Here is a 20,610-nt window from a genome sequence, read left to right as displayed (position 1 = left end):
CCTGGCTTTCCTTGTAAGATCCGAATCCCTTTGTTCTTTAAGTTCTATTTGTATTCTGGGTCTTCCTAGTTTCAGCCCCTCTTCAGGGCCGATAAACTGCGAAATAGGGAGACTCTCTTTCTTCTTTCACCCAGAACAGTGTCCCCACAATTGCTTTCTAAAGATGGAGAAACCTGGGCCCTATTTCTGGGAGTGCCAGAGATGCATTTCGCAGTGGACAGAGCGATACTGATGATTTTCCTGAAAGATGCCTGCTGTTCTTTTGCCTTCTATCAGAATCCTGGTCCCAGGAGGTAAAGATTAAGTTGCTTCATTTTCTCCTGAGAAAATGACCCTCATGCTCTCCAAGCTAAAACACAGGAGCTTTTTGGGGAAGACCGGTCCCTGTGGAGCATGTGTCTCTCCCTCACCAGCCCCACCCGGGAAGTCCATTTGAAATTTCTCCTGTGACTCACATGCCGGAGTGAGAACTAGTTAATCGTCCCCCAGTGGACTGGAGGCTCACAGGGAATTACGGCTCACTGGGATTTCATCAGAATTGTAAACCCGTCTGGATGGCCGAAGAGGTGACTCCCCAGAGACCACAGGTCAAGAAAAATACACGCAGGACAGAAAAACTGTGCTGTCATTTCCCCATTGTACAAGCACAGAGCGGCTCGTTTCCAAGGAGTCCCTGACACACCTTAGCTTTGTGCAGAGTGGCGGGCATTTGACTCTGTAAAGTGTGCTGTAGAAAATACTCAGAAAGAGTTAAATGATGAAATAAAGAAGAAGGCGTGCAGAAGAGGGCCATGAAACCCGAAATGCTAGAGGCAGTGGGTGCCCCTTCCGTGGACTCTGCATATGCTCTGCGGATCTGACAGAGACTCGGTTCAATTCCCTCCAGGGCAGAGGGTAAGCCAAATTTCTGCAACTCTACCTTTTTAATTGATAGATGGAACTTTGTTGCAGATGATAGAATAAGGCCAAATGTGATTCACTGTAGTGCTTGTCTGAACGCTGGGGATTTCTCTGTGTTCTCCTAAATTAAGAGGGGAAAGTAAGACTACATAGGATATGATGCCATTCGTATGGAATTTCCAGAAGAGGCAAATCTGCAGGGACAGAGATGGAATCGTGGTTGAATAGGACCGGGGGTGGGGGAGTTGGGGAAGGGTGGGCAGGAACAGGGGAATCAGCGGTGACTGCTGAAAGCATGGGGCTTCTTTTGGGGTGATGCGAATGTTCTAACATCGAGTACAGGTATAGACGATCTTATTTACAAAGCGGAAAAAGAGACACTAACGTACAGAACAGACGTATGGATACCAAGGGGGAAAGGGGAGGTGGGATGAATTGGGAGATTGGGATGGACATGCATACACTATTGATACTACGTATAAAATAGATACCTGATGAGAACCTACTGTGTAACACCGGGAACTCTACGCAGTCCTCTGTAGCGACCTAAATGGGAAGGAAATCCAAAAAAGAGGGGATGTATGTATGGCTGATTCGCTTTGCCATACAGTGGAAACTAACACAATATTGTGAAGCAACTGTACTCCAATAAAAATTAGAAATAAAATAAAACGGAGTGTGATGACTGTTGTACAGGTCTGTAAATGTCCTAAAATCCATAGAATTGTCCTTTCAAATGGGTGAATTGTACGTCACATGAATGACCCCCCAATAAAGCTATTTTATAAAGAGAGAGAGACCATGGAATGCAAATCAAAACTCTAAGCCATTTACAAAAATTTTAAGAGAGGTGAGGTTCAAACGATGAGGACAAGGTTGTGAAAGAATAAACAGGAAATCTCCAGCCGCTGTCTTTCTTCAAGTACCTACATCCACGTGTCACATTTCATGTGGGGTACGCCATGCTCAATATGGCGGGCGTGCAGGTGTCCCCAGTGGTTTTCAAAGCTCTTGGGTTATTTTGCTGGATACTTGTGACCAAGAAAGGGGATCTCTGAGGATTGCCTTCCTCAAAATGTGCTTCTCTCACCCCCACACCGTGTCCAATCCCGTTTTCTTATTCACCTGGCATGAAATTTTAACTGCTGTCAGAATGATTCATGGATGGACATCATATCCAGATATTGCTGTTGCTGGTGTTTTTTTAAAAAACTAATTATAACTGTTAGCTGCCCACCCCCAACCCCTATGGACTCAAAGCCAGGTGCTAATGAGAAATTCTGATCCCCGTTATTTTTTTTTTTTTCTGTTGGTGAAACCCATGGGAAAGTACAATTTGCCTTCAAAAGTAAGAAACATAGAAGAGTGGACAGAGCCATTCTACCGAAAATGCTTTGCTATGATATGGTTGGGAAAAGTCACAACAGTTTCCTAGAATAAAGTCCTAAAGATGTAGGGTGTGTGGAACCATTATACCAACCTCACCCACTCAAAGACACACCTGCGGTGGACGCATCCGGAACCTGGAAGATCTGAATTACACATGTACCGTTTCCCTCACGTGCTTTCCAAGAAACAGCCTAAAAATAAAAATGTTGCTGTTTAGACAAAATGAAGAAAGTAAAAATTTTGATTTAGGGGAAAAATGTGTGGAATCTAAGAAAAGAGTACCTTTTCCTGACTTTAGTGCCCTTTGGTATTTGTAATGATTTTGTGGCTTATGGGCAAAGGTGGGCACACACAATCCACGTTGGGAGGTATTGGAATGGCTTTGTGTAGATGTGATTAAGACACTCTGTTATCTGGGCTTTAAAAAAATCTGGTTTGGGGTTTCAATATTACCACCAAAGTCACTGGTAATCCTTGTATACTTCAGTCCTGATAACTAATTCTCACTGTGAATTTGTCCTTCAATAAACGTGTCTTTATGTTCTTGTTTTACTTTAAATTTTTTTCAGATTATCAGCCTAAAGATAATGAGAGGTGTGTAACAGCAGAGGGTGGCTTAGGAGGGAAAGCCCCGAACCCTCTTGAAAGAACACTTCTAAAGGGACTGCAGAAACAGAGTCACAGACAGAGAGAACAGACTTGTGGTTGCCAAGGGGAAGGGGGAGGGAGAGGAACAGATTGGGAGTTTGGGGTTAGTAGATGCAAACTATTATATAAAAGATGGACAAACAACAAGGACCTACTGTAGAGCACAGGGAAGTCTATTCAATACCCTGTGATAAGCCATCATGGAAAAGAATATAATAAAAGACTGGAGATATGTGTATAACTGAATCACTTTGCTGTACAGCAGAAATTAACACAACACTGTAAATCAACTATACTTCAATTAAAAAAAATAATAATAGAAACACATTCTCCCTCATGGAAAAAAAAATATAGGGACTGCAGGTGGACCAGCAGTTCTGTGGCTTCTTACTGACAGTGCCAGTCCCAGAAATCCTTGTTACAAAAACCAAAGGGCGGGCTTCCCTGGTGGCGCAGTGGTTGAGAGTCCGCCTGCCGATGCAGGGGACACGGGTTCGTGCCCCGGTCTGGGAAGATCCCACTTGCCGCTGAGTGGCTGGGCCCGTGAGCCATGATGGCCGCTGAGCCTGCGCGTCCGGAGCCTGTGCTCCGCAACGGGAGAGGCCACAGCAGTGAGAGGCCCAAGTAACGCAAAAAAAAAAAAAACAAAAAAAAAAAAACCAAAGGGAGATGCCTAATGGAACAGTTTTCTCATCTTTAGATGGCGTTTTCAATGTTGATTCCCCAAAACTTCCTTGGCTTCGTAATCAGGAAGGATTCTGAGACTGGGATGGAAAAGTTGGTGGCAGCCTCAGGTAAAATACGTAAAACTTACACATAGTCAGAGGAGGTTAATGGTGTGACACCAAGTAAAAATATAAACCAGGAATGACCTCACCGTCTGTGACGGGCTGAATTGTGTCCGCACAAAATTCGCATGTTGAAGCCCTGACCCCCAGAACCTCAAGACGGGGCTGCATTTGGAGACGGGATCTTTAAAGAGGGGATGAAGGTGAAATGAGGTCACTAGGGTGCGTCCTGATCCCATAGGACTGGTGTCCTTATAAGACGAGGAGATCAGGACACAGACACACACAGAGGGACGACCACGTGGGGACACAGGGAGGAGATGGCCGTCTACGTGCCCAGGAGAGAGGCCTCAGGAGGGACCAGCCCTGCCCACACCAGGATCTCAGACTCCAGCCTCCAGGATTGTGGGAAACCACTGTCTGATGTTTAAGCCCCCGGGTCTTGGGATATTTTGTTATGGCAGCTGAGCTGACTAAGACAAGTACTCAGGCTGGGTGAATATCGAAGCCTGTACCTTTCAGGGCTCCTGTAGCAAAGTGCCACTGACAGGGTGACACCCCCAGAAATGTATCTTCTCGCTGTCCTGGAGGCCAGAAGTCTGTCAAAATGTTGGCAGGATCGGCTCCTCCTGGGGGGTCTAGGGGAAGGTCTGTTCTGTGTCTGTCCCTTGGCTTTTGGTGTTTTTCTGGCAATTCCTGGTGTGCCTTGGTTTGCACACATCACCCAGACCTCCACCTTCAAGCTCACGTGACCTTGCTGTGTGCTCCATCCCATAAGAAGACAGACGCCCTCTTTTTTTTTTAATTATGAAAGAAAATGTAATGTTTAAAAACTAGAGACCTACGCATTAGCCTAATGTGTAATCAAGTGGTAAATTATGTTTCTTTCTTCCTTTAGGACTTCTGTGAACTGTTGTCATTTACCACTGAAAAGATACTAAATTTCCTCAAATTTAAGATACTACCAGATGCAAGCAATACCATTATGTTATGTACCATTAATAAAGAAAAACATCTCTAGTTAAGCTATATCACATCACTGACAGAGAGATGCACCCTGCTTCAGAGGAGAGACATCCTCTTTCTTTCTGAAAATTCCTGTTTAATCATTTGCCCAGAAGTTGTCCTTTGCAGCCCAATGCTCTGTCCCACTAGGCAGCAAGTAGCCCGCACCATGCGGGGAAGGTCCCCGTCCCCCTTTCCTAATGGTGCCCCTCTAGCTACACAGTCCGCCAGGGTCCTTCAGAGCTCTCACAGAGTTGTGAGCCTGGCAGCATCTTCTTTCTTACAACCAGGCAACGAAGAACCTCATCGAAAATGGGTTCCTTGTTCGGAAAGGAAGGTCACCATCCTTTTGCCTCAGTGGCACACACTTCCCTGGGTCCTCACGAGAAGTTCACGGGATACTCACGGAGGAGAGGAGAAGGGTGTCCACCCAGCAGCCCACGCCATGCAGCCCACAAGGTGCCCACCCTTCAGACACACCCCTGCCCTTCCTTTGTTCAAGCCACATCCTCCGAGAAGAGATTACAGCTCGGTTTCCAGACTCGCAGCCCCTTCTGTCACCCGCGGCCTCTGACTCTGTATTTCCTTTAATTTGGGTAAATGGGTATTGGCTGAGGGTCAGCATAGATTTTCCAGTTATTTAAATAATGTTTCACATGATTTCCCTGGGATCATTAGTTAAATTCTCCAACTGTCAGGTGGAATGGTTCAAACACCAAAGACGACAGGCGGAGTTAGGAGTCCCGTCTGATGCTGTGTCTTTCCTTCCCACGCATCACCCCTCAAACGTTTGGGGGTGTCTCACGGAGGGAGCCTAGGAGCTTGGCTTTGTGCAAATGGATTTTAAATGTTACACATGTTCCCAGCGCTGAAAGGAGCTGGGCATGGAACCGAGGGGGATAAAAAATGACAAATTAACGACCTGTTCTATTTTTGCCTCATTTACAGTGTTTTCTCCCAGAAGGTTGTGGGCTGGTTAGATTGCACTAGTGTTTTAAATGTCAGCTGCGTCTAGAGGCTCTGCCAGGGGGGTCAACACAGTGTCTGCTGCTGGAGCTCGAGGCGGGGTCTTTGCATGTTTTCAGGGGGACCTTTGCCCTCCGTGCTGGGGAATTCTCTGAAAACAGCCGGTTGGGTGGACACACCCAGAAGGGCAGCTGTGGACCAGTTACGTCGGCCTGGCCCCGGGGGCCCCTCCTTAATGGATAAAACGGCCTTGTCCATAGCTCGCCCCTCCCCGCATCCAGGACCGAAGAGCCACCTTCAGAGAAAAGCATGCATCTATCTGACGGGAGTTAGTTTGGGTGCTCATGTGTGCACAGATTTTCAAATCCACAAAGGAAGCCTGTTTCCCAAATACTCATACACGTTTTTATCTACCACTTTCAAAAGTCAGGCGTGCAAGCATGCTTTAAAAACGAGCACGGTTAACCTTATTTCAAGCTCGTGCACCTCACTTAGATGACAATCTCTCTTCTTTGAGTTCACATCTACTTTGAACAGCCCTCAAGATGGGCTGGATGTTCTTTTCCTGACGGCATCCTTGTTTTCTCCGGGAGACACGCCACCACTGTCAGTCTGGATGAATTAAGTATAAACCCCTCAGTGTTTATAAACTCTGGGGCTGCTCCTTGCTTCCGCTGGGACGCACAGTATGTCCCTTTGAAAAGAATTTTCAAACACGCGCTCGAAGTGTCACGATCCTTTCTGATTTCACTCATTATGAGTTTTAATATTTTTCTCTTAAGGGGAAAGGTGTAGAAGATTCCAGTGTGTACCGTGTACAGAATATTCACGCCGCTTCAAGAGCTAGAAAAGCAAACCCTCGGAGAAGCTGTGAGCAGCTCAGGACTGAGGGAGACCGTCCGGCAATGCCCAAGTGAAGTATCTTTACGGACACCTCCATAGTCAGGATGCCCTAAGAGAACTGTCCTCTGGGCTGAAGTATATTATGCACTGTGACTGTGGCTCTGTATGGGTCCTGGGACGGCTGAGGGTTGTGTCCGGCTTTGGGAAAATACCCTCAGAAGTTTCTTTCGGGTGACTCTTTTCCCGGTGGCCGCCCCCTTGTCAGGCGTCCGAAAAGCCAGACGGCGTTGGTGACCTGGGTAGTTCGATTGCTGTCCGAGGGCAACCATCCACACCCCACACAGTTCAGGAGTCCCTTATCTCCAGAGTGGATGATGCCCCGGAGGGCGAACATTTATGTCATGAAGGCGTCACCGGTTTCTTCACCCTGAACTGTCACTTAGGATGTTGCCAAGGTGCCTGGGAATCAGGTCCGTTGGAAGCACGTCTGCCAAAGACTCATGAAATGAAGAGAGAAAATTAGAGCAATTATCCATCTTAACGAGACCCCATCACTTGTGTTGTCATTCACGAAGTACAAAATATGCAGCCTGGATTTTCTGCCTGTGGCATTTTCTTAAACAGAATTTCACAGCCAAACAAAAATAGATCCCAATGAAAAGGTTGTTTGGGAAGTTTTCAGTGTGGGAGGCTTCAGAAAAGAGGTGGAGGGAGAAGATGGGCGTCGCTTCAACTGTCTCTGTGCTCCCTTGTTTTCCCAGCCCCGTCAGAAGCAGTTTATCTGTGGAAAGCTGTGCTTCTTGCAGAGGGCCAGTGGGGACTGCCCTGCGTGGCCTCAGCCACACGCGTCTGCACACCACCCAGGAGAATCCTGGGCTTGGAGAGTATTCAGGGAAACACAGGGTTGTTTTCTGACAAGCAGAAGGTCGTACCTTCAACAGACACACACAACTCAGTGCTCTTCCGTGGTGCCTGCTCTGATGTGGGCCTCCCATAGCATTTTTCTTATTTCCACACCCACTCTCACCCCTCCGCACCACCCCCACCCCCCCCACCCCACCCCCCCGGTCGGCAGGTTGGCAGCAGGTACGCCCCGGAGCCACGGAGGAAGGGAGAAGGCCGATCTGTATTCCAAGCTGGTCCTGTCTCTCCTGGGTGTGTCTCTCTAACTCAAGGTACTAAGCTAGCATGAGCTTCATGTTTCTCTTCTGTAAAGTGAGAATAATGATACGTACCCTCTGAGGTTGTTCTGAGGAACTGAGCTAATGTACAAAAAGCTCCAAGGAGAGTGCCCGAGAGGCAGGAAGTGCTCAAGAAAGTATTGATACTGTTACTTCTGATTCTAGCGATGAGCCTGCCTTGTGCCTGGGGGCAGGCTGTGTGCAAGAATGACTCTGGATGGGGGCGGTGGGGGCAGATGAGCCCCTCCCAGGGGACATGTAGTGACATCTGGAGACTTTGTTGGTTGTCACTACTGTGGGGAGAGCTCCTGGCACCTGGTGGGTGGAGACCAGGGAAGCTGCTCCACAGCCCGCAGTGCCCAGGACGCCCCGCATCAGAGGGTGATCCAGCCCCAGATGCCGGTAGTGCTGAGGTTGAGAAACCCTGACCCAGCACAAGAGACTCTGTCTAGTTATCTAGCTATCTGTCTATCAGCTATCTGTCTCTCTACCTATCATTTCTCCATCCCTCTGTCACAGTCATCTATCATCTATCTCTCTCTCTACCTATCATTTATCCATCCCTCTATCACAGTCATCTATCAGCTATCTATCTCTCTACCTATCACTTATCCATCCCTCTATCACATTCATCTATCATCTATCTAAGTCAACTTGGGCTCTGCTTTAACAAACAGACGTTTACGTCTCACAGTCCTTGAGGCTGGAAGCCTAAGATCACAGTGTGGGCAGATTACCTCCTGACGAAGCTCTCTTCCTGGCTTACAGAATGCAGCCTTCTCACTGTGTCCTCACATTGTGGAGGCCCCCCACCCTCATGACCTCATCTAAACCTGATTATCTCCTAAAAGCCACACCTCCTAGTACTATGACCCTGAGGCTTAGGGCTACAACATGTGAATTTGTTTGGAGGGGGAAATAATTCAGTGCATATCTTGTTTTATCTATCTGTCTATCTGTCGATCTATCTGTCTGCCTATCTATCTAATCTTCATGAATCCATCTGCCTGCTTACCCATCCATCAGTCTGTCCATTTTTTATCTATCTATTTTTCTATTTCTGCAAGTGGTCCAGAACCAGGGGTGATTCTGCCCATCCTCAGGGGACAATTGACAGTGTCTGGAGACATTTTCGGTTGTCCCAATTAAAGAGAGGGAATGGGTGCTCCAGACACCTGGGGGACGGAGACCAGGGAAGCTGCAAACATCCCATGAGGCGCAGGACGCCCCCTTCCCTCCAGAGTCATGTGACCTTGAATGTCAGTAGCGCAGAGGTGGAGAAACTCCATTGAGCCTAGTGATGGCTTTAGTTGAAACACTGAAAGCTTAAGCAGGACCGCTATTGTGCCGTGGTTCTTTGTCAGGAAAGGGCCCCCTGACCGAAGGCTGGTGTGGAAGAAAGAAGTCCAGGTGGAATTTCACTCAGCAAGGAATGTGGCTGTTGGGAGTGCCCAGGGGGTGTGTCTTGTCCCTGTGGGACGGGGCTTGTCGAAGATCCTGGAAGGTTTCACCTCAATTAAAAACAAAAGCCGTTGGAAGGAATTTGGAAATGGCTCAGGAAAAGCACAGGAGGGTCTTCCAGAACATGGTGAGATTTGATTTGGGGGGATGGTTATGTGAACGCAGTAAATCGAAAGAGGTCCCCGAAACTCAGAGGTTCTCAAATGCCCCTGATTCACCAGGAAACCTGAGACCCTATTGTCCCTCAGCTGCTGCAGCCACTCTGCTGATCACAGATTAGGACCTTCAGGGTGATTTGCTGGTGGACTTAAAAATAGGAAGCGGCTCAGCTCCCGTCCTGTGCGTCCAAAGCACCTGCTGCTTGCAGCACGCGCCTCTTTTGACTTAACTGCATCATTGGTCAAGGGGCAAACAGCAGGATGGCTGGGAAGACACAGTAGTCCAAAGCAAGGGTAAGGAGCCTTTTGTGAATACAGAGTTATGATTCACAAAGTGTAGTTTTGAGAGTCACTTAAAACTTTCCCAAGGAGGCACTGATTGCTGTTCCCTGCGTCTTGCCTTTGTCACGCAGACCCCCAGCCCTGCAGCCATTTCCACCTCGTGTAATCTCAAGTTCTGCTGAGTCGTGGAGTTTGCCACACACCAGAAACACTGACCTTCACTTCCCTTGTCCACAGTTAGGGCTGTGTGCTCACCACCAGCTTCTCTCAAATCATGACCCTGCCAAGGTCACATGTGGCCTCGGGGCCAGCCTTCCCTTCTCCGAATAAGGAAAGAAAAATCATTCCTGTCTCTCTTGTCTAAAGTACAGGCAATGGGCACCACTTTTCTTCTTGCAGGATTTGGTATTTAATTTGCATGGAGAGAGAACGCTTTTGAGCTAAGGGACTTCTGCCTGCATCCGGGGCAGATGAGTTTGCAGTGGGTGTCAGAAGGGGATTTTCAGAATAGTTTGGGGAATTCTCTGGCGGTCCAGTGGTTAGGACTCCACGCTTTCACTGCTGAGGGCTCAGGTTCAATCCCTGGTTGGGGAACAAATATCCCACAAGCCGTAAGGCCTAAATAAATAAATAAATAAAATAGTCTTTTGGTGTTTGGGACACAGGAAAAGATAAATATGGAACTGGTAAAAGGTCTTCAAAGTGTTGGGTATGGGAGGGGAAAAAAGAGTTGGGAAGATGTGTGGCTAAAACCTATTTCTCCCACATGCCTCTACAAACTTCTCTAAAGCTTGCAGAATAAATTCTGGGCATGTAAGAAGGATTGGACCCATTTTCCCACATCTACTTAGATATTCATATATTTTCCCTACTTTTTTTTTTTTTTCCTATTAACATGTGGATTGCATTGGTTGACTTTCCAATATCAATCCAACCTTGCATTTCTGGGATAAACCACTTTTGTTCATGGTGTGTTATCCCTTTGGTGTGTATACTTTTGAATTTGATTTGCTAATATTCTGTTAAGGATTTCTACGTGTTTATGGCTGATATTGGTCTGTAACTCTGTTCCCTTGTAACACCTCTGTCTGGTTTTGGATTCAGAGATGAGTTAGGAATTTTCCTGCCTGCATTATCACTGGAAGAGTTTGTGACGGTGATTTATTTTCCCACGTGTGGTAGAATTCACAAGTCAGTCTGCTCCTGGAGATTTCTTGGGGGCCACACTGTTCATTACAACCCTGACGTCTTTGCGATGGGTATACAGGACTATTCACATTTTCTATTTTTTCTTGTGTTAGCTTTGGTAATTTACATCTTTCAATGAATGTATTTCACGTTAGTGATTGAGTTCATTAGCACCAACTTGTTGATAGTGTTCCCTTGTGATCCTTTTAACATTGCTCTGGAACATTCCTCCTTCCTGACACAGTTTCTTCCAGAACGTTCCTCTCCGTTTCTCTCCCACCTCAAAGGCTACCCCCTCTTGGTTTCCTTTGCTTTGCTACATCCTGACCCTCTTCCCAACCTGTGGTTAGAGAGACTCAGGGTCAGGTAATGGACCTCTCCTCTCCTCTACACACATCTGTGCCTCAGGTGACCTCACCCAGTCCACTGGTTTCCTCCTCCACATGCATCCAGTATCTGTAGCTGTGCTCTTCCCAAGCTCAGACTCACCAGGCCACCGGACTACTCAACATCTCAGAGGTCCAGTGGGTGTCACAGACTAAACAAGCCCACAACAGGCAACTCAGCTGAGTCCAAAACACTCGCCTTACAAGACCTTTGTCAGCCCACCCCCTGGGACTCTCTCCCTTGACCATTCTGCTCATCTCTCCTGCTATTTCTCAGCGCGACAGATGTATGTCCTGTCTTTGGCCTCGTGTTATGTGCTTGGAAAGCCCTCTTCCCACATGGTATCATCACCTGCTCCCTCTCGCCTTCTACGTTCTGCTCCAAAAGTCACCTTCCCTAGCCCCCTTTCTAAACATCTCCCCAAGCCCATCACTCTCTGATTCTCTGCACCTGAAATTACACCCAATTTCTAAATTCACGTATCTGTTTATTGTCTGTGTCCCCCAACAAACTGTGAGCTCCGTGAGAACAGGGAAGGTTCCTAGTGGACCTCTGTGTCCCTGGCACCTGGCCCTTGTCCTGTGCTTGCATGAGTGTATGTGTGAGTTTCCTATTCCTGCTGTAATGGATAATCACAAACTCAATGCCTTGAAACAGCACTCATTTATTAACTGTCTTGGGTCTGAAGTCCAGGGACAATGCGGGTGGCTGAGCTGTGCCTTCTGCTCAGGTCATCCCAAGTCCAAAATCAAGGTGTCCACCATGATGGGCTCTAATCAGGGGCTCTGGGGGAGTGTTTACTTCCAAGCTCGTTCAGGCTGTTGGCCATGGTTAGTTCCTTGGGGTTGTAGGACTGACATCTCCTCCTGGCTGGTTATCGGCCAGGGCTGGTTTTGCTCATAGGGACCACCCACATTCTTTGTCCCACATTCCATGAGGCCCTTCCAGCAACATGCTTGGAATCTCTCTGTCTCCTACTGCTTCATCTCTCTGACCCCAGCTGGAGCAATTTTCTGCTTTTTCTGATTAGACAGAGCCCGCCTGGATACTCTAGGACCATCTCCCAATGTGGAGGCTGGTAACCTTAATCACACCTGCGAACTCTTTTTGCCACATAAGGAGACATAGTCACGGGTTCCAGAGGTGAGGGTGTGGATGTCTTTGCAGGCCCTCAGCTCTGCCACCACTGTGCTCAGAAAGTACTGGTTGACAATTCAAAGAAGCCATTAAAAAGCGTTGTTTCTTTGAAGGCTTGGTCCTGTGGACAGCCCTGAGGCCACCTGAGGGTAGGGGCCAGTTGGAAGCTGCCTTCTCCTCTCTCCAGATGGGTTTCTACCCCAGCCTGTGGGGAATCTGATTATTTCAACCCACATGAGCCCAGTTGGAGAGCAAGATGTCTTATGGGTGCCAATCTGAACAGAGTAGCAATGAGCAGATGGAAGAGGAAGTATTGTCAAAATAAAGGATTCTCCATCCAGACCCCCATGTTGCTGCTGCAGGAAGAGCCTGCCGTGGGTCCACGCGGGCAGCCCTGGAACTCCCCCAGAGGGCGGGGACAGCCCTGGCCTCTGGACGCCCTCCTGTCTTTCACCGGCTGTGCTTGTAGCCTTGGGGGTGCTCTATCTCCCCCTCTTCTTCGGACCTGTGCACACAAACGACGACCCCTCCGTGTCAGGAAGACAGAATCCAGGTGCTGTTGCCGGCAGGAGGAACCGCAGAGGATCCCATCCAGCCCGGTTGTGCCCTGAAGCCACGGGGACCCACAGGTCTGGACACGTGCCCCAAACCACCCCCATGTCTGCTCTGCCCTGGGGAGTCCCTCTTCATTCCCAAACCTGAAAGCTGCCTTTCTGGTCCTCACACAGGGCCCAGACCTCTTGGGAGGCACAGAGCATTTCAGAATGTGAGCAGGTGGAGGGTTTTCCCAGACCAGATTCCTCCAGCCCATCTGAAATCTCCTTCTCTCCCACCGTCAGCGTGAGGGCTAGAGGGAGCAGAGACCCGGGCCGCACAGGCCAGCTCCAGGGCCATGTCAGTGGTGCAGGAGTCAGAGACCGGGCACAGAGGGGGACACAGGAGTGAATACATGAATGAACGAATGAATGAACGAACCCAGGGCAGGCCCTTGCCTTCAAGAGAGGGAAAACCCAGCTCTCCACACACCACCCTATGCCTTCCTGGCTGGGAGGAGCCCGGTGGGGGGCCAGTTAAGGGTACAGCAGCCCCTCCACCCAGCCTCCAGGCTCCCCAGCTTGTTGGCTGGTGCCCAGGCCTGCAAGGCGTCTTTTTCTGCCCAGGGAGCCAGTCCCGTGTCTGTCCTGATCCCGGCCAGGATAACGACCCCCGCCTCCCCGCCTCCGCCCCGTGGACCCCTCCCCGGCGGGCTCCGGCTCCCTTCCCCCCACCTCGGCCCCCCTCCCCCATGCACAGACAGCGCTGGAGGGGAGGAGCGGGGGGTTGGTGCTGAGCGCCGAGGTGGGCTCCTGGCTGGGGTCCAGCGGGTCGAGCTCAGCCCTCTAGCCCCGAGCTTCGCCTCAGGCCAGGAGGCTGAGTTGCGGTGGAAAGGCCGGCGGCAGCGACACGGGCAGCCTCTCTCCCCGCTCGTCCCGGGGCCCCTTCCCCACCTTCTGGCCCCGGCCTGCGCCTCTGCTCCCCAATTAGCCGAGCCGCGCCCGGACCCGCAAGCCCCCCAGATCTCTGACCCTCCCACTCCTGGCTTTGCCCCATTCCCTGCTCTCCCCTCGCCTTCCCCCGCGATGGCTGGCAGGTTCCCCAGTCGGTGCAGGGCAAGGGCACGCCCCTGGCCTCCCAGAGGCAACCCTGGGCGGTCAGCGCAGACTCCTCATTAGTGGGGTAGCACGAGGGGGGCCCTGGAGAGAGGCAGCACAAGTCCCCTCCTCAACAAGGCCCTGACGAGTGATAGGAATCACCCGTCTGGGATGGGCGACGCTTGCGGGGGTGACCCACAACCTGGAGAGCCAGCCCAGTTGTCTGACAGTGAACTGGGCGGGAGCAAGCTGGGTGACCCCGGTTGGCTGCAATTCTGGGGTGTCAGGGAGGCTTGGGGACCCCAGGGTCCCCATGCGGGACCTTGCATGATAAGTACTGTTGGGCCCAAGCCGTCTTGGGGGGACTCCAGTGCCCAGGTGCTCACGGGCCTATGAGTTGTCCTTCCGGAAGGGGCCGTCGGCACAGAACGTCGGCCTGCTTCCCCAGGGGATGTTTGGTTCCAAGGCAGCCTCAGGACGCAGAAGACGGGGAGGAGGGGGCGTGTCTTCTGCACAGATTGGCCACTTAATTAATGCCTGCCTGCTAGAGGGTGAAAGTTCCTTCCCTGGATTATGTTTCTAAAGACGTGGTATCTGGAAGTCGATGGCGCGTGGGGAGCACCCGAGGCTGCCCGAGTTTCGGTCCCACCAGCGTAACCGTTAGCTTTCCTTGGGGGTGGGGGGAGATCGCAGTTTGTTGAACCCCTTGCAAACTCTGCGCAGGTGGTCGCGAGGTCCTGGAGCCCCGCGCGGCCTTTTCTGCCGGCACTGACGGTACAGATCGTTGCGTCACGTTCGCGGGCGCCTGGGGACGCTGGCCGGAGCCTGAGCCGGGAAGGAAGGCAGCGCACGGGCAACGGTCCAGCACGGCCCGCGGGGACAGCGCCCTGTGTGCGTCGCTTGCGCCCCGGGGGGCTGGGACCCACTGTCCCAGCGACGCCCGGTGGGTGCAGGACGCTTTCCTCCAGCTTCCGGCCGGGGGGCCCAGGTCTTCCGAAGCAGAGTCTCCTCTCGCAGGCTGTGGGCGTGGGACGTGTTCCTTCCTTTTGTCTGCATTTTGAAAATGGAGAGAGAAAGCCCTAGGTTCTGAGCCAGTTTTGGAGCGAGCTGTTTCCAAAGCTCTCGGCGCCCCGTGCGTAACGGGGAGAAGCCAATCCGGGGTGAGGGGGCGCCGGCAGGAAGGAGATAGGACTGGCTCTTTCCGTGTCCTTGTGCTGAGGCCCGGTGCCAGAACCGAGAACGAAACCCAGAATCCACCCCTGAGCTGGCTCCTCGGAACATTAATTACCGCAGAAACGGCTCCCAGCGAGCGCGCAATGTATTCTTCGCGAAGGAGAGCCGCCCATTGTTTGTTTCGCGGTGGTCTCCAGAAAACAAAACAAAACAAAAACGGCCCTCTTTAGAGGTCCTCTGTGGTAAACTGCTTTGCTCCCCGAAAAAAATAATGTTTTTCTTCAATAAAACGTAAAGTAACGGCCCTGTGATTAAATCTGAAAGGAAAGAGTTTTAATGTCCACCATATGTTGCAAAGTACAGGGCAAGGAAAAGAGAGAGAAATTCCACAGAAAGCAAACAGCACTTCCTACTACGAAATGTATTGTTAAAATTGCATTTTTGCATTGAGGGTTATTTTAGAACACCCTCCCCGACCCCGGCGCCCGAGCTGGGATTTGTAGCAAAAGTGAGGCTAAATGAAAAGAAACAAAAAACCAAAAACCTGCATCTTGGGGGTGGGTCCTTGCAGCACAGCGGAGGCCCACCCTCCAAAGAGGAGACAGAACCTATCCCGCCCCGTCTCGCCCTTTATTAATCGTATAGATGTGTCGAATTTGTCGACAGGATCAATCTTATCCATTCAAGAGCTGGATTAACAGAGCCCCAGCGTGATGAAAATCTATTAGCCTCACACTGGAAGCACTGATGTTTGCGTAAATCAATAAACAGCGTAGGAGGGAATACAAAGGCAGGTTTCTAAATTTCAAAGGGGGAGGGGGAGAAAGGAGCCCGTCCAAGAAAAGTGTTAAGACCTCTGTAAAATCCTGCCCTTCTGATCGATACTCATAAATACTTAATGTGTAGGGAGGGGGTGCTTGCTCTTACAAAGGCTCGCTCTTGCGCGAGAACCATCAACCCTCCCTCCGTTATTATTATTAACAGACATCGTCTCCGGAATTAGGTGCTGAGAAAGTAGGCCAGATGGAAGGGGCATTCCTTGGAACTTCTTCCTCTGTTTCATGGGAAGCCAGGAGGACCCTGGGGGTGGGCAGTGGGGAAAACGGAGTGGGGCGGTGACTCCCAACCTCCCAGAAGGGCTGGACACCCCAGACGGTCGCCAAAGCCACTCTGCTCTTCAGAAGCTCAGGGCATGAGATTTGATTTAACGTAAATCGGCTTGGATCAGAGGAGCATCGTTTTACTGGGCTAAACGTGAAAACTCAGAGCCCTACCTTTTAAGCATTAAATAAACCAAATATTAAATATTGGAATGTTCATTACCGCCTGACCCTTGGCCGTGTAAATACCAGGAAAGGGAGGCCATTAGCAGCAGCTGTAGTTCATTAAAATTTACCCAATTCACATACATACATACAGAACGTCAGATTATTTTATAAAATCGAACACCACCGGTGTCCATTTCCTCATGCTGTCTGCAGTTTGCCCCCGGAGTCGGTCCCGCACTAAGCTGCTCGGGACCGCGGTTGTGGGAGTGGGAGGCGGTCGGATGTGTCCGCAACCTCTTCTTCTCTCAGGTTTCGTGAGGGCTCCGGGCTGGACGGCAGTGCCTGGACATCCAAGTTTAACTAGTGTGCCTTCCAGATGGAGGTCCCAGAGTGGACAGCACTGCTAAGAAGTCTCCTGGCTCCTGTCTGCAGGTGGGAAAGCACAGAGAAGGGCACAAAACCCCATCACCCCTCCCACCCTACCCCCACCTCCTCACCCTGCCTGCTCTAATGGTCCCAAGCCAGCAGAACACACCACGGGTGGCCGGTTCTAGCCCTCTCTGCCACTGGGGACCAGCGCGTCTGAGCTTTCCAGCTCAGCCTGGGACCAGACAGGAAGCTGCGAGCCTGCAGGGCTGGCCAGAGAGACTCTAGTTGGGGTAAACTCAGGCGAGTAAGGGGTGCAGAATGTCCGGCTCTGGACGCGGCCAGTCTGGCCTCGGCCTGGGTGAAGGTGGTCGGAGTTCAGGAAACCAAATCTGGAACGAGAGGACCCACGCTCCCGGGAGAGCAGCTTGCCAAAGAGGAGGGCGTCAGCGTTGGGGCAGCTCTGGCCTCCTGGGGTGGACCCCACCCACCCCGCCGGCGGGCTGGCTGTGAACCATCCTCCTGGTGGGGTACTCACTCATTTCCCCCACGCCATCAACTGGGGGCCTGGCTGGAACCCGCCAGGTCCATGGGCACGTGGGCCAACCCAGACACCAGGGTACCTCCAAGCTGCAGGAACCACCAGTTGTGTTAGAAAGAGCCTCCAACCTCCTTCGCCTTGACAGAGACCCTTCCCTCCTCCCGAGCACAGGGTGTCCTGGCATTTCTATCTCGTTTAATTGCATTTTGTCTACGTGTCTCTTCCCAGGTGGATCATAAACCTGATGGTGCGGGCGCGCGTAGGAGCGAGTCAGGCATTCAGGACTCAGGCGGCTCCCGTCCGCTCCGGTTTCTGGGCAGCGGGGTGCGAGGTGACGCCCGGCCGCCGCCGTGGATCAGTGACCCAGGCGAGCTCCAGGGTGTGTGCAGAGCTTCTGGTGAAATCCACGTTGGAACTTCCGTGTTCTTCCAGAAACCAGGTCCCCCTGTTTTGCACCCCAGCCCAGTCCAGGACTTCTTTCTTTTCTGTTGATGTTTTTTTGGTTTGGTTTGGTTCAGTTTCGTTCTAAAGGAAGGAGCTATGCTTTTGTTTCTGTCCACAAACTTTCATGACGCCGCTGCCTCTTTCGGAGTTGGCAGAATGCATTTGGGATGTTAAAGCATCTATGTTCTCCCAAGACAAGCTGAGATTTTAAGAAGTTTTCCTCACCTCTCATCTTGGGGTGAGGGATCCTCTCTGGGGGAAGCAGCTACAGAAACTCACAACAAGAGCCCCTTATTCCTGGGAGAGTCTGAGCTCTGCGTCCCCCGCCCCTCGCCTGCCTTCAGCCCAGCGGAAATGTAAATGTACCATTTCATAACTGTACCCACCCTGCGGCCTTGGGCACCGGCTTGGATTAGCGAGAATATGTGGTTGAAAATGTCCTCACCCAGGCTAAAATATGAGCAATAACGGCTGATGCGGGGCGTTGCTGCCTCTGGTTTAAAGGAGAGAAGGTCAAGGAGCCTTGAGGGCCCCTGGCTGGGGGGCCGGGAGTTGGGGGTGTCCGGGGGATCTCCGCTCCACCGTCCCCCAAAGTTAGAGGAAGAGGCCATCACTTTGCACATCGAGAGAAAGTGTGATTTTGTAAAAAGGGGATTCCTTCCTGACCAACAACTCTTAGAAGAGGCACGGCCCCATTCCTCTTAGGATGAGTTATTTCGAAACCATTCGTCTGCACTGGGAATCAAAGATGGGGCTGCTGTGGATGGGGGTGGCTTTAATTCTCTCTCAGGCTTGAGGGTTTCGAACATCCAGGGTCCCCAGCTGGTGTCCCTTGGGGAGATCCCTGGAGGCCGCAAAACCCTGGCCCAATGTTGTCTCCTGGATATAGGGCCCAAGGCGGGTAGCCCTGCTTGGGCGCCTGGGGCCTCTCACCCCCGTTCCCTGAGAAGGAACCTCAGGCCATGTAAGGGCCAGGCCCTATGTGACCCCTCCCCCAGGGAAGGCTGGGTCGCTGAGACTGTAGGGGAGGACCAGGGAGGGCTGGGCAGGCTGCAGGTCGGGGGTTCACCACTAGGTCCCTGGGGACTTGGCCTCTTCACCTGAAGCTGGAGGAGTGGCAAGATGGGAGGAGGTGAGGAGAGGAAAAGTTACCCTACCTCTGAGGACCGCGGAAAGCTGCTCTGGCCCAGAGCCCTCTCCCCCCAGATCTGTGCGAATGCCCCCTTCCCTCTCCCGCCCCTCCTGTGATCTACTGTTTTTGCAAAGAGAAGGTTCACTTGTGGGCGGCGGGGGAGGGGTGGTCCCTAGACTAGGTAGGGCTGGAAGATGCGCCCCAAGGAGTGAATGACGGCGTGGGGGGCCCTGGCAAGGACTATGAGCTCCTGGGCCGCCCCTCGCCCCGCGCCCCGCGCGCCCTGCGCTACCCGGCTACGGGAGCGGCCCTCGGCGTTTCCCCCGCAGACCCGCAAGGCGGCTGCATGCATAATACATGAGGGGCTATTTGTAATTCTGTGTGATATCTGCGCGCCTTCGCTTTGATTAGAGGGCCGCGGTGACAAAGACCTGTTTGGCAAGTTGCGAGCGCGTCTTCGCCTTTCGCTTTTGAAGTCCGGGGGAGGCAGCGGCCCCCAAATCCCCCAGCTCCGTCCGCTGTATGCGGGGCAGAGCAGCCGGGGCCGCGCGGAGAAGCACGGGCGCAGCGCTCCCGGAGGATGGATGGAGGGCGGCGAGGAGAAGAGCAAACACCGGGAGAGAGAAGGAGGGAGCAAGGGAAGAGAAGGAAGGAAGGAAGGAAGGAAGGAGAGGGAGGGAGAAAGGAAGGGGGGAAGGAAGAGCTGGTCTGTTTCCACTCCCGTCCCCCCTCTTCCACCGCCTCTCTGGCTTCACACCCCCTCCCCCCGGATCAAGGCACCCCCGTGTGAACCCGACCCTGGCCCCGGGGATTCGGGAGAAATCGTTCACGTTCCTTCCCGCTGAAGGAAACTACTGGCCGGCTCCGGACGCTGGACCGAACACTGGGAACCGCCGAGCGTGGCCCCGATCCTGGGTTCTGACTAACCGGCGCTTCGGAGGAGGAACTGACTTCAGAAAACGCAAAACGACTCCTCCAAAACCCCTAACACTCCCCTCCACCCCCGCACCCCTTGCCGAAAGCCTTGTCCCAACTCCAGCGGGGCGGGGGCAGCAGGTGGAAGGGGAGACGAGGGGGAGGTTGCAGAAAAAAAGAGGGGAGAACAGAAAAGTCACTTTATTTGCAGACGGCATTTTGCAGATAAGAGGACTTCTTCAGCTGCCGGGATTGCCGAATGAATTTCGTATTGCAGGTGAGAAAAAGTGGCTCCTTTTAGGTACATTATAAAGTTCCGAAGGAGTCAGGATCTGCTCAGGAGCACTGTGGCACAACCAAAAATACATATACCCCCCCCCCCCAATAAATCTCCCAGACACCGGGCTGACAGCACGGCTCTAAGGAAGGCTGCGTCGGTCCGGCCGGACGGGATCTGACGCGCGCCCCACGGACCGCTCTGTACGAACCAGTTCTCCCAGAGACCCTCCGCCTTCTCCGCGTCTGGACCAGCGCGCTCCGGGCGCTCGTGGCCCGCAGCGTCCGTGTCCCCGGCCCCTCCGAGGTCTGCGAGCGGCTTTGCACCAACGCCGCCGAGGCGCGGGCGCCCACGTTCGGCTAGACCTGGACCCTTTCTCTCAGTTTCGGGGTCCTAGAGCAGTTCCCCCCAGCACGCCGCGCGCACCCGCTCCACCCGCTGGCTCCGCGGGCCTCGCCGGCGGGTCCAGCCGGCAGTCCCAGCGCATCTCCAACTTGGGACTCATTCCCGTCTGTGATGGCGCGTCCCCG

The sequence above is a fragment of the Tursiops truncatus genome, chromosome Y (genome assembly GCF_011762595.2).
Source record: "Tursiops truncatus isolate mTurTru1 chromosome Y, mTurTru1.mat.Y, whole genome shotgun sequence".
Classification (NCBI taxonomy): domain Eukaryota; kingdom Metazoa; phylum Chordata; class Mammalia; order Artiodactyla; family Delphinidae; genus Tursiops; species Tursiops truncatus.
This window is presented reverse-complemented; position numbering follows the sequence as displayed.